This window comes from Hyperoodon ampullatus, assembly GCF_949752795.1.
Source record: "Hyperoodon ampullatus genome assembly, chromosome: 1".
Classification (NCBI taxonomy): domain Eukaryota; kingdom Metazoa; phylum Chordata; class Mammalia; order Artiodactyla; family Ziphiidae; genus Hyperoodon; species Hyperoodon ampullatus.
The window spans coordinates 46,370,100-46,384,980 of record NC_136914.1 but is presented as its reverse complement, the minus strand read 5'-3'; positions in this window follow the sequence as shown (position 1 = coordinate 46,384,980).

The window sequence follows — 14,881 nt, the reverse complement described above, 5'->3', positions numbered from 1 at the left end:
ACGTCTAGAGATTATTGTCTGAGGTCTTTTAGAAAAACTGAAGTACCTATGACAAACATAATTAACGTGTATATTCTTAAATATGCTTCCTGAGTTTTGAGCAAATTCTATGTGTTGCTACTTACCCTGAAAGAAACCTAATTAGCAGTTTTGTTAACACGTTAGTATTCTGTAGTCTGATGGCTACATTTACAAGATTAGGGATTAAGAGTTAAAATGTCATTGGGATACTAACTTGGATAAGCAGAGCATTTATTTCATTCTCTTCCATGCATCTTTTTCGTAATGGTGACAGTAACTGGACCCTTTGCCAATCTTATAAATTTCAATACAAAGAAACCTGAGAAATTAATTGCTATATGTTGCAAGTATTTGATAGTATGTCCACCACAGGATACTATGTTTCACCGATTAAAAAGGTGATTCAAGGGCACTGCAATTATAATTGCATTTTTAAATGTGATTTTTATATAAACTGCAATTTTTAGTTAAAGGTGTGTGTGTGTGTGCGTTTCTGCCATTTGAATTGCTCCTAGTGTTAAGCGAAGTCAGGAAATGTCATTCTGTAAAAATCTCTCAAATTTTCCAACTTAATAGATTTGCCATCTACTGTGGTCTCAACTTTCTGAGCAAAAGCAATACAACTTTGTTTTCATGTAAAGTCATTCAAAAGTGTATTGCCATAAAAATGGGCTGTTCCTTTAGGATTGGTTGAGGTTTTATATTTGTCTTGAAATAGATGATTTCAGTGAGTTTTGGTTGAATAGAAAAAAGTGAAGACTTTGACTTAACCACTGTGTTTTATAAACTCTAGGAGAATACAGTGGTACTCTATGGATTAGAGGGTAATGCTGAACATCCTAAGGATTGTTACTTTAAGTGGCAGTTTAATTCCTGACCTTATTCTTTGGTCTACTCATTCAAGAGGAGTACCCCCATTTGAGGAGGTACATCATGATCTCAGTGTGATTGGGGAAGGGATATTCAACAGTCTGTGATTTGTTACCTAAATCTAAAAATTTCTAATAACAATGCTTAAGATTTTGGTTTATCAAAGACTAGCATGTGTTATAAATATGAGAAGCACTGTACTGCAGACAGGTTTTCTCATACTGTTCCAATGGTTATCTCCTTTTGAGAATCTGACTAAAATGAGTTTTCTTAAGACAAAAAAATTGTCTCAAGAAAATTATAAACTACTTTGAAAGCTATCTAGTTTAAAAGACTCGAAGTTGGCTTTTATGGTGACAGATTGACTACAATTCATTCATTTAGGCCACACCATGCAGTTTGCGGGATCTTAGTTCCCCCACCAAGAATCAAACCCGGCCCCACAGCAGTAAGGAGCACCAAGTTCTAACCACTGGACTGTCAGGGAATTTCCAAAATTTATTGAATTTGCTACCATTGATGCGGTTACCCAAAGGGAGTTTCTTCAAATGTTCTCAGAAGTTTGTGTGCTGGCTGGTGAACAAATACAGGGTGATTGTTTTATGGATGAGACAGGAAGGGCCAACCCCATAAAAGGAATTATGGAAAACCATAATCCCCTGATTTTTCAAATTGAGGAAGTTACCTAGTTGATAGTAACTCATTACGTTTTGGAGTCTATCAAGCATCTCTGAGGACTAGATTCAGTGTTTGCCACTTCTGGGAGGGATCTCTTAAGCATTAAGATTGGTCAACAGTCTTTAATTTATGAGTGTTGAAGTCTTTTGTAGGAAAGTAGCGTTTTATTATCATTCATTCATTCTTGGGACTTCCCTGGTGGTGCAGTGGTTAAGACTGCGAGTTCCCAATGCAGGGGGCCCGGGTTCGATCCCTGGTCAGGGAACTGGATCCCACATGCCTGCAGCAACTGAGGAGCCCGCCTGCCACAGCTAAGACCCAGTGCAACCAAATAAGTATTTAAAAAAAAAATTGATTTATTCTTGTTCCTCTGATGAAACTGGAGCCTAGATAATCTGAAGCAACTACTTATGCCCGTGAGAGAGCTTTTCTGTGATATTTATTTTATTTATTTGGCCGTGCCGGGTCTTAGTTGCAGCATGCGGAATCTTCGTTGCAGCATACAGGTTTCTTTGTTTTAGTTGTGGCTTGCAGGATCTTTTAGTTGCGGCATGTGCGATCTAGTTCCCTGACCAGGGATGGAACCTGGGCCTCCTGCATTGGGAGCGTGGAGTCTCAGCCACTCTACCACCAGGGAAGTCCCTGTCCTATGGAATTGAGTGATTACTTTACCCTTGAACGATGAGACGTATGGGACATAAAAGCTCTTTAGACCACCATACAGGCAGAGGGGTGAAGGGAGGGTGTGACAGTGGGGACTGAAGTATTTTAGGGTACTTCCAATATTTTTCATTACCAGGAAACACTTTAGGTATTTTCTCCCCATAACTATATTTTGAATGGCTGTACACATCACATATATTGCTCTCATTATGTAGTGACATTTCTATTAATCAAAGGCATATAGCTGTCAATCAGAACGTCTACAGTGATAATCAGCATTGTACCATCAACTTAATGATGCCAGCTAAAATCTAAGAAACAGTATTTTCATTAGCTTGTACAGATTTTTTTTAATGTGTGATTTCTATCAGACTTAAAATACAGAAAAAAAGTCCAAGAATTTTTATTACTTCTTCCTAGGAATTTAGAATTATACCTAGCACATCATTTGGAGATAAGGAAAAACAAAAGGCATTTTTGAGTGTGTGTTACTTTCATAATCTGGAAAAGTGATTTTTAAAATTTTTTATGGATATAATTTTTTAATTATGCATTTGAATGACTTCATCAGAAATAAAGAGACCCCCAAATTACACCTTTGATCTCATTTAAAATATGTCTATTTTTTCATGTATTTATTCTTTAGTTACAATCCATGTAAAAATAGGACTTAAGAGCCTGTCCAAACTAAGAATAACTCCACTTTGACCTATCGTCGCCACTCACCCAGCTTGTGGGATCTTAATTCCCCGACCACCAGGGATTGAACCAGGGCCCTCTGCAGTGAAAGCGAGGAGTCCTAACTGCTGGACCGCCAGGAAGTTCTCTTCCCTTTTTCATTTAATTAAGTTATTTTAATTGCTATTAACATGATGCTTTAGAACACCAAGATATAGACATAGCAAAAGGGTTTTTATTTTCCCTTGATTCTCCATCCAAGACAATAACGAATTCAGAAAACATTCCATTACCAATTCACTGATTGTGGAGTTTGGTTTTTTTGTTTGTTTATATGTTTGTTTTTCCCACATATCCCAGACCCCAGGAGAGGAGGGTCTTGGTGTTGGTGACAGGTACAGGGATTTTTCACCAACCCATAGCCAAGATTCATGATACTACCATGGTAGGGTTTTGGTTTTGTATTTTCTTTAACCTGAATCTTTTAAAATTCTCCTGGTGTTAAATACTTGCCACTTGGTGAAATAAAATCATTCTTCTCTTACTTCATTAAAGACCAAGGAGCAAATTTCTCTCTCTGCCTTTAATAGAAAAAATCAAGCAGACACTCTTAACCAGGAAATATACAGGCATTAACTACTGTTCTCTTGACAATTCTCCTGGGAAAGGAATGCAGACTCTTAGTATAACTTGATTAAGAACAACGGTCACAGTTTATTAACTCCATTTATTGCATAAGAAAGGAAAAAAAGCATTACATGAAGATGTCAAAGGTTTTCAGAATTACTCTATAAATCACTGCTAAGATCATGCCCTGTTTTTTAAATTTGCATTACATATTTACATTTCCGTGCATTAGTGCAGTCCTACATATAGTGTAAGAGTATTCAGGTGTACATATATACCTAATAAGATAAAAGGCATACAGGCATACTTTAAAAATATTGCAGGTAAAGTTCCAGACCATCACAGTAAAGCAATAAGGTGAGTCGCACAAATTTTTTTTGTTTCCCGGTACATATAGGTTATGCTTACACTATACTGTAGTCTATTAAGTGTGCAATAGTGTTATGTCTAAAAAACAATGTATACACCTTAATTTAAAAATACTTTATTGCTAAATAATGCTAACCATCATCTGAGCCTTAGGTGAGTCAAAATCTTTGCCGGCAGGGGTCTTGCCCTGATGTTGATGCTGACTGATCAGGGTGGTGGTTGCTGAAGGTGGGTGGCTGAGGCAGTCTCTTGAATAAGACAGCAAGGAGGTCTGTCTTTCATGAAGGATTTCTCTGTAGCATTCAAGGCTGTTTGATGGCACTTTACCCTGCTCAGTAGAACTTCTTTCAGAATTGGAGTCAACCCTCTCAAACTCTGCAACTGCTTTACCAACTACATTTATGTAATATTCTAAATTCTTGGCACAACTAGGGCAACTCCCAGGCTCTGGTGGGGGACGTCGGACACCTAAAGGGACAGGAAAAGTACCCACACAACCAGGTAGGACGTGGCAGGGAAGGAGGGGGGAGAGAAAGAGGAGGCAGCAGGGGACCGGCACCTGTGAGGGGTGGCTGGGGGAAGGGAGGGGCTCCATGACCAGAGGGGGAGCCCACCCATGGTGCAGGGATCGGTGGGGACAGAGAGAGACCTCTGAGGGATTGGGGGATCAGAGGGGAACACAGCTAGCATCTCCCCTGACTGCTTGGGCCCAGCAAGCCTGCTGGGGTCCCAGGCCTCGACCTCCACTCTCCGTGGCCCCCACTGTCTAGGCTGAGCCTAAGCCACGACCCCAAACCCACAAGGCATTTTCTGGCCACGAGGGTCCTGAGCCTAGACCCCACCCCCAAGGCTGCTTCTGGCCTTTTTTTTTTTTTTTTTTTTTTGCTGTTGTGGTTCTGTTTTGCCTTGTTGTCGTTTCATTTGTATTTTTTTTCTTTCTAATATATTTTTTATTCTTTGTTATTGTTCTGCTCTCTTTTTCTTTCTTTTTTTTTTTTTTTTTCCACACCCCATGGCTTGCAAGAACTTGGTTCCCAGGCTGGGGGTCAGGCCTGAGCTCCTGTGGTGGGAGCACTGAGTCCAAACCACTGGACTAACAGAACCCCAGACCCCAGGGAATATCAAATGGAGTGAGGTCTCCCAAGGTCCTCATCTCAGCACCAAGACCCAGCTGTACCCAAGTGCCTGTAAACTCCAGTACTGGACACCTCAGGCCAAACAGCCAGTAGGACAGGAACACAGCCCCACCCATCAAAACAAATGAGATGACAAAAAAATACGTTACAGATGGAAGAGCAAGGTAAAAAACTGCAAGACCAAATAAATGAGGAGGAAATAGGAAACCTACCTAAAAAAGAATTCAGAGTAATGATAGTAAAAATGATCCAAAATCTCGGAAATAGAATGGAGGCAAGGATTGAGAAAATACAAGAAATGTTTAACAAAGACCTAGAAGAACTAAAGAACAAACAAACAGTGATGAACAAAACAATAACTGAAATGAAAAATACACTAGAAAGAATCAATAGCAGAATAACTGAGGCAGAAGAATAGTTAAGTGAGCTGGAAGATAGAATGGTGGGAATAACTGCTGAGGAGCAGAATAAAGAAGACAGAATGAAAAGAAATGAGGACAGGCTCAGAGATTTCTGGGACATTAAACACACCAACATTCGAAATATAGGGGTCTCAGAAGAAGAAGAGAAAGAGAAAAGGTCTGAGAAAATATTTGAAGAGATTATAGTTGAGAACTTCCCTAACATGGGAAAGGAAATAGCCACCCAAGTCCAGGAAGTGAAGTGCAGAGAGTCCCAGGCAGGATAAACCCAAGGAGAAACACACCAAGACACATGTTAATCTAACTAACAAAAATTAAATTCAAAGAAAAAAAAATGTTAAAAACAGCAAGGGAAAAGCAACAAATAACATACAAGAGAATCCCCATAAGGTTAACAGCTGATGTTTCCGCAGAAACTCTGCAGGCCAGAAGGGAATGGCACAGTATATTTAAAGTGATGAAAGGGAAAAACCTACAACCAAGATTACTCTACCCAGCAAGGATCTCATTCAGATTCAACGGAGAAATCAAAAACTTTACTGACAGGCAAAAGCTAAGAATTCAGCTCCACCAAACCAGCTTTACAGCAAATGCTGAAGGAACTTTTCTAGGCGGGAAACACAAGAGAGGAAAAAGAACCACAAAAACCCAAAACAATTGAGAAAATGGTAATAGGAACATACATATTGATAATTACCTTGAATGTAAATGGATTAAATGCTCCAACCAAAAGACTGGATAAATGGATACAAAAGCAAGACCCGTATATGTGCTGTCTACAAGAGACCCACTTCAGACCTAGGGACACATACAAACTGAAAGTGAGTGGATGGGAAAAGATATACCATGCAAATGGAAATCAAAAGAAAGCTGGAGTAGCAATACTCATATCAGATAAAATAAACTTTAAAATAAAGACTGTTATAAGAGATAAGGAAGGACACTACATAATGATCAAGGGATCAATCCAAGAAGAAGATACAACAATTATGAATATTTATGCACCCAACATAGGAGCACCTCAATACATTAAGCAAATGCTAACAGCCATAAAAGGGGAAATCGACAGTAACATAATAATAGTGGGGGGACTTTAACACCCCACTTGCACCAATGGACAGATCATCCAGACAGAAAATAAATAAACACAAGCTCTAAATGACACAATAAACCAGATAGATTTAATTGATATTCATAAGACATTCCGCCCGAAAGCAGCAGAATACATTTTCTTCTCAAGTGCACACAGAGCATTCTCCAGGATAAATCACATCTTGGGTCACAAATCAAGCCTTGGAAAATTTAAGAAAATTGAAATTGTATCCAGCATATTTTCCAACCACAATGCTATGAGATTAGAAATCAATTACAGGAAAAATACAAAAACACATGAAGGCTAAACAATATGCTACTAAATAACCAAGAGATCACTGAAGAAATCAAAGAGGAAATTTAAAAAATACATAGAAACAAATAACAATGAAAACATGACAACCCAAAACCTAATGGGATGTAGCAAAAGCAGTTCTAAGAGGGAAGTTTATAGCAATTCTATCTCCCCTCAAGAAACAAGAAAAATCTCGAATGAACAATTTAACCTTACACCTAAAGCAACTAGAGAAAGAAGAAGAACAAAAAACAAAGATGTTAGTAGAAGGAAAGAAATTATAAAGATGAGAGCAGAAATAAATGAAATAGAAATGAAGTAAACAATAGCAAAGATCAATAAAACTAAAAGTTGGTTCTTTGAGAAGATAAACAAAATTGATAAACCTTTAGCCAGACTCATCAAGAAAAAAGGGAGAGGATTCAAATCAATAAAATTATAAATGAAAAAGGAGAAATTACACTTGACATTGCAGCAATATAAGGGTCATAAGAGAATACTACAAGCAATTATATGCCAATAAAATAGACAACCTGGAAGAAATGGACAGATTCTTAGAAAGGTACAACTTTCCAAGACTGAATGAGGAAGAATTAGAAAATATAAACAGACCAATCACAAATAATATGAAAAGATTCTCAACATCACTAATTACTAGAGAAATGCAAATCAAGACTACACTGAAGTATCACCTCACACCAGTCAGAATGGCCATCAACAAAAAAATCTACAAACAATAAATGCTGGAGAGGGTGTGGAGAAAAGGGAACCCTCTTGCACTGTTGGTGAGAATGTGAATTGAGACAGCCACTATAGAGAACAGTATGGAGGTTCCTTAAAAAACTAAAAATAGAACTACCATATGACCCAGCAGTCCCACTACTGGGCATATACCCTGAGAAAACCATAATTCAAAAAGACACATGTACCCCAGTGTTCATTGCAGCACTATTTACAATAGCCAGGACATGGAAACAACCTAAATGTCCATCTACAGATGAATGGATAAAGAATGTGTGGTACATATATACAATGGAATATTGCTCAGCCATAAAAAGGAACAAAATTGGGTCATTTGTAGAGATGTGGATGGACCTAGAGTCTGTCATACAGAGTGAAGTAAGTCAGAAAGAGAAAAACAAATACCGTATATTAATGCATATATGTGGAGTCTAGAAAAATGGTACAGATGAACCTATTTGCAGGGCAGGAATAGAGACACAGACCTAGAGAAAAGACATGTGGATACAGTGGGGGAAGTGAAGGGTGGAACTAACTGGGAGATTAGGATTAACATTTATACACTGCCATGTTAAAATAGCTAGCTAGTGGGAACCTGCTGTATAACACAGGGAGCTCAGCTCAGTGCTCTGTGATGACTTAGATGGATAGGATGGGGGTGGGGGTGGGAGGGAGGTCCAAGAGGGAGGGGATATATGTATACATATAGCTGGTGAATTCACTTCATTGTACAGCAGAAACTAACACAGCATTGTAAAGCAGCTATACTCCAATAAAAAATAATAATAAAATAATAAAATTTTAAAAATAAATTCTTTGTTGTCATTTCGGCAATCTTCACAGAATCTTCAACAGGAGTAGTTTCCATCTCAAGAAACCGCTTTCTTTGCTCATCCATAAGAAGCAATTCCTCATCCATTAAAGTTTTATCATGAGATTGCAGCAATTCAGACACATAGAAACAAATAACAGACTTCACTTCTAATTCTAAATCTCTTGCCATTTCCACCACATCTCCCAACTGAAGTCTTGAACCCCTCAAAGTCATCCATGAGAGTTGGAATCAACTTCTTCCAAACTGGTATTTGATATTTTGACCTCTTCTCACAAATCACAAACGTTCCTAATGGCATCTAGAATGGTGGATCCTTTCTAGAAGGTTTTCAATTGACTTTGCCCAGATCCATCAAAGGAATCACAATGTATGGCAGCTATAGCCTTACGAAATGTATTTCTTTGATAAGACTTGACAGTCAAAATTATTCCTTGATCCATGGGCTGCAGAATGGGCATTGTGTTAGCAGGCATGAAAATAACATAAATCTCATTGTATATCTCCATCAGAGCTCTTGGGTGGCCAGGCGCATTTTCAATGAGCAGTAGTATTTTGAAAGTAATCTTTTTTTCTGAGGAGTAGTTCTCAAAGTGGGCTTAAAATATTCAGCAAACCATGTTGTAAACAGATGTGCTGTCATCCAGGCTTTGTGCCACTTATAGAGCACAAGTGGAGTCGATTTAGCATAATTTTTAAGGGCCCTAGAATTTTTGGAATGGTAAATGAGCATTGGCTTCAACTTCAAGTCACCAGCTGCATTAGCCCCTAACAAGAGAGTCAGCCTGTCCTTTGTAGCTTTGAATCCAGGCATTAACTTCTCTCTAGTTATGAAAGCCTAGATGGCATCTTCCAATAGAAGGCCGTTTCATCCACACTGAAAATCTGTTGTTTACTGTAGCCACCTTCATTAATTACCTTAGCTAGATCTTCTGGATAACTTGCTGCAGCTTCTACATCAGCTCTTGATGCTTCACCTTGCACTTTTATGTTTTGGAGAGGGCTTCTTAAACCTCAAGAACCAGCCTCTGCTAGCTTCAAACTTTTCTGCTGTGGCTTCCTCACCTCTCTCAGCCTTCATAGAATTGAAGGAAGTTAGGGTCTTGCTCTGGATTAGGCTTTGGCTTGAGAGAATGTTGTGGCTGGTTTAATCTTCTGTCCAGACCACTAAAACTTTCTCCATATCAGCAATAAGGCTGTTTCACTTTATCATTCATATATTCACTGGAAGAGCAGTTTTAATTTCCTTCAAGAACTTTTCTGTTGCATTCACAACTTGGCTAACTATCTGGTGAAAGAGGCCCAGCTTTCAACCTATCTCAGCTTTGCACATGCCTTCCTCAGTAAGCTTAATCATTTTTAGCTTTTGATTTAAAGTGAGACATATGTGACTCTTTCACCTGAAAACTGAGAGACAATTGTAGAGTTATTAATTAGACTAATTTCAATATTGTTGTGTCTCAAGGAGTAGAAAGGCCTGAGGAGATGGAGAGAGACAGGGGAGCAGTCAGAACACACACATTTATCGATTAAGTTTCCCTTCTTAAATGGGCATGGTTCACGGTGCCCCAAAACAATTCCAGTAGTAAATCAAAGATCACTAATTACAGATCACCATAACAAATATAATAATAACTTAAAAGTTTGCTATATTTTGAGAATTACCAAAATGTGTTGCAGAGACATTAAGTGAGCAAACGCTATTGGAAAAATGGTGCCAATAGACTTGCTCAATGCAGGGTTGCCACAGACTTTCAATTTGTAAAAAAAGTAACATCTTGGCAGCACAATAAAGTGAAGTGCAATAAAATGAGGTATTCCTGTATAATTTTTCAAAAAATATTTACTTGCCTCTGCATCCAGCAACTATGGCCTAAATAATTCAAACCGATCCTTCTGAAGAAAATTAAGCAGGATGAAATATTTTTTTAAATCTTCTTAAAAGAACTGAAAGAGTTTAAAAGATAATGAGAAATTTACCTGGCTAAAATCTGAGAGAAGGTCAAAACCTGGAGAAGCAAACCTAGCTGGGTTTAATGGACTTACTGGACAAAGGGCACAGAAGCCAAAAACATAGGTCCAACCCCAGGCGGAAACTCTCATACCTCATTACTCCATTAAACTAAGGTCTTCCAAAGGGCTACACTCTCAAGACAAGAGATAACCCAGATTCCTCACCTGGGCGGTTAAGGCAACTTCAATCTCAGAATTTAGATTAAGATAGTCCTAGAAAGGTAAAGGGCCTCAAGTGCCTGGAAGAATCAGATGAAAATCATTATTTCATCTTAGGTTTCTGATTGTTTCTACAGATATTTTTTAAAACATGATGACCAGCACATAAATAAATTAAAGCCAACACAAGTGAGAATCAACACACACGATGAACAGTTCCAGGAGATATCAGGCCTCCATGCTTATTATGTTTTTTTGGGTTTTTTTGGCTGCCTTGGGTCTTTGTTGCTGTGCACAGGCTTTCTCTAGTTGCGGCAAGCTGGGGCTACTCTTCGTTGCAGTGTGCAGGCTTCTCATTGCAGTGGCTTCTCTTGTTGTGGAGCACGGGCTTTTGGCACGAGGGCTTCAGTAGTTGTAGCTCTCAGCTTTGTTACTCCATGGTATGTGGGATCTTCCCAGACCAGGGATCGAACCCGTGTCCCCTGCATTGGCAGGTGGATTATTAACCACTGTGCCACCAGGGAAGTCTCCATGCTTATTATGTTGAAATAATATATAAGCTTGAAAATATCTCCAGGGAAGAGGAAACTATAAAAGCAACATAGCAGATCTGATAAAAAATCAAACAGAACTTATACAAATAAAACAATGCAATAAATGAAATTAAAAACAAAAGATAGGTGGGTCTAACAACAGATTGGACACAACTTAAGAATTGCAGAACTGAAGGCAAAATGAGAAGAAACTATCCAAAATGCAGCATGAAAAGGTAAAAACATGAAAATTGCCATAAAGAACCAGTGACATAAAGGATACAGTGGGTAGATATAACATATTTAATTAGAGGTTTAGAAGAAGAGGCAGAATAAGAGACAATATTTGAAGAGATAATGGCTGAAATTTTTTCAGAAACGATGGAAGACAATCTGCAGATTCAGTATACCAACAAACTGCAAGTAGGAAAAATACAGAGAAATCTTTACAAAAATACATCATGGTGAAACCGAAATATTCAACCACAAAGACAAAATCTTTAAAGGAGCTAAATCTAGATATCCAACCACAAATAAGCAGGAAATACAAGAAATAGAGGCATATGTTAAACTACCATGAGGATGCAACAATCCAAATGTAGAATGTGGAAAATTCAACTATTAGAATGTCCCACTTCTTCAAAAAATAAATGACATGAAATAAGTGGGGAGTGGAGGTGGTTTAAGATTAAAAGACTTATGGTAAGCAAGCATTTAAAGTGCAAATCACTATTCTTTCTTTAATTATGACATAGCAAGTATTTTATGGAAAATGGAGACTACCATCCCATGTTTGGGAAATTCCCATCATACGAGTCTTGGTAAGGAGCAAAGAGTACCACCCAACATAATATTTTAAAAATCAACTTACTCAGCCTTTCTTTCAGCCAAAGCACAGATACATGACCACAGCTCTATCAATCAGAATTCTCCTACATTAGACTTTGAGACAAACACTAGTGAATCAAATTGATTTAGTGGAATCAGTGCTAGGGCAGGTGGCAGCCATGGTGGTAGCTACTTTTCCAAAGGAGCAGTTATGTTCTAGCAGCAGCATCCAGTATCTAGCATTGATGATGTCAGTGTTGAAAGCAGAAGGATCTGTGGATAGCAGGAGCAGAAGCGATAGAAACAGTGTGGCTTTATGGAGCCAGTTCTGTGGTGTGATTTTGGAAATGGTTCCTGGATGAGAGTTCCCAAGTGTGGCTTTCCAACTCTCCTGGAGAGGCTAAGGTACTAAAATAGTCTTTATTAAATTCATTTTTAGCTCAAAAAAAAACCTCAACAGGGTGAGGAGTGGATATATAATAGATGAATTAATCAGAGTAAGTGCCAGAATAGCAGACTGAGGACATCCAAAATTTCACTGCTCCATAAAAGGAATGAGAACAGTGGCAAAAAATTGTCAAAATCAACTTTTTCATAACTCTGGTAATAAAGTTTTGCAACAGTCCAAGGAGCTTTTTTTTTTTTAATCACTGAATCTCAGAACAGTAAGCTTTGTGACATTGTAACTCCCCAATGAGGAAATACAATGAACAAATTAGATAACCTAGTTGAAATAGGCAAATTCCTAGAAAGACAAAAACTACTGAAACTACCTCAAGAAGAAACAGAAAAACGGAACAAGTAAAGCTATTGAATTAATAATTTAAAAAAACAACTTTCCATGAAGAAAACTCTAGAACTATAGGCTTCACTGGTGAATTTTACCAAACATTTAAAGAATTAACACAAATCCTTCACAAAATCTTCCAAAAAACAAAAGAGAAGGGAACACGTTCTAACTCATTCTATGAGGCCAATATTGCCCTGATATCAAAACCTGACAAAGATATAACAAGAAAACTACAGACCAATAATTCTTATAAATATATACACACACATTCTTTATTTTATGGGTTTTTTTGTTTGTTTGTTCGTTTTTTGGACACACCACGCAGCTTGTGGGATCTTAGTTTCCTGACCAGGGATTGAATCTGGGCCCTCAGCAGTGAGAGCATGGAGTCCTAACCACAGGAATGCCAGGAAATTCCCCACACACATTCTTTCAAAAAGAAAAAAATCAAAACCCTAGGAAACAGAACCCAGTAACATGTAAAAAGGATTATACACTATGACTAAGTGGGATTTATCCCAGGAATGTAAGGTTGGTTTAACAGCTAAAAATCAATCCCAGTGTAACACACCATATTAATATACAAAAGAACAAAAACTAGATAATAACCTCAATGCACCAGAAAAAGCACTTGACAAAATCCAATACACTTTCATGATTAAAAAAAAATTAAACCAACTAGGAATAACAGGTGTTATGGACTAAATTGTGTCCCCTCCCACCAAAAAAAATGTTCATGTTGAAGCCCTAACGCCCAATGTGACTGTATTTGGAAATAGGGCCTTTAAGGAGGTAACTAATGTTAAATGAAGTCATAGGATAGTACCCTAATCTGATGTCTTTATAAGAAAAGGAAGAGACACCAGAGATCAATCTCTCCCTCCCTCTAAATGCACATACTCACACACACACACACACACACACACACACACACAGAAATGGCCATGTCAGGACACAGCAAGAAGGAGGTCACCTGCAAGCCAGGAAAAGAGGCCTCACCGGAACCCAATCCTGCTGGCACCTTGATCTTAGGTTTCTAGCCTCCAGAAATATGAGAAAATAAATGCCTATTGTTTATTTTTTAATATTTATTTATTTATTTTGGCTGCACCACATCTTAGTTGGGGCACACAAGAACTTCGTTGCAGCATACAAGATCTTTTCGTTGTGGCATGCAAACTTCTTAGTTATGGCATGCAGACTCTTAGTTGCAGAATGCATGCGGGATCTAGTTCCCTGACCAGGGATCTAACCCGGGCCCCCTACAACAGAGGCACAGAGTCTTACACACTGGACTGCCAGGGAAGTCCCTAAATGCCTAATGTTTAAACCACCCAGTCTTTAGTATTTTGTTATAGCAGCCTAAGCAGGCTAATTTAGAGGGGAACTTCCTCAACCTGATAGACTGTCTAAAACACCCCATAGCTAATATCGTACTTAATGGTAAGAGACTGAATGTTTTCCACGTGAGATGAAGTACTAGACAAGGATGTCAGCTCTTGTTACTCCTATTCAATCTTGTACTGAAGATTCTAGCCAGGCCAGCTAGGCAAGAAAGAGAAGTAAAATTTATCCACGTTGAAAAGGAAGAAGTATCAATAAAACTATATTTGCAGATGACATGATCTTGTATATGGAAAATCCACAAAAATATTAGAATAAATTAGTTCAGCAGGGTTGCAGGATACAAGATCAATGTACAAAAATCAGTTTTATTTCTATTCACTAGCAATGAACAATCCAAAACTGAAATTAAGACAACATTCTTTTTGCAATAGCATCAAAACAGAATGAAATGCTTAGGAATAAATTTAAGAAAAGAAATGTAAGACTTGTAAATAGCTAACTATAAGACATTGATAGAAGTAGTGAAAGAAGACTTAAATAAATGGAAATATAGCCCATGTTCATGGATTTGGCTTAATATCATTAAAATGGCAGTAGTCTCCAAACTGATCTAGAAATTTAATGTAATCACTATCAAAATTTCAGCTGGACATTTTGCAGATATTGGCAAGCTGAGCTTAAAATTTTTATGGAAATTTAAGGGACCCAGAATAGCCCAACTATCTTGGGGAAAAAAGAAGAAAGTTGGAGTGTTCACACTTCCTGATTTCAAAATTTCCTACAAGCT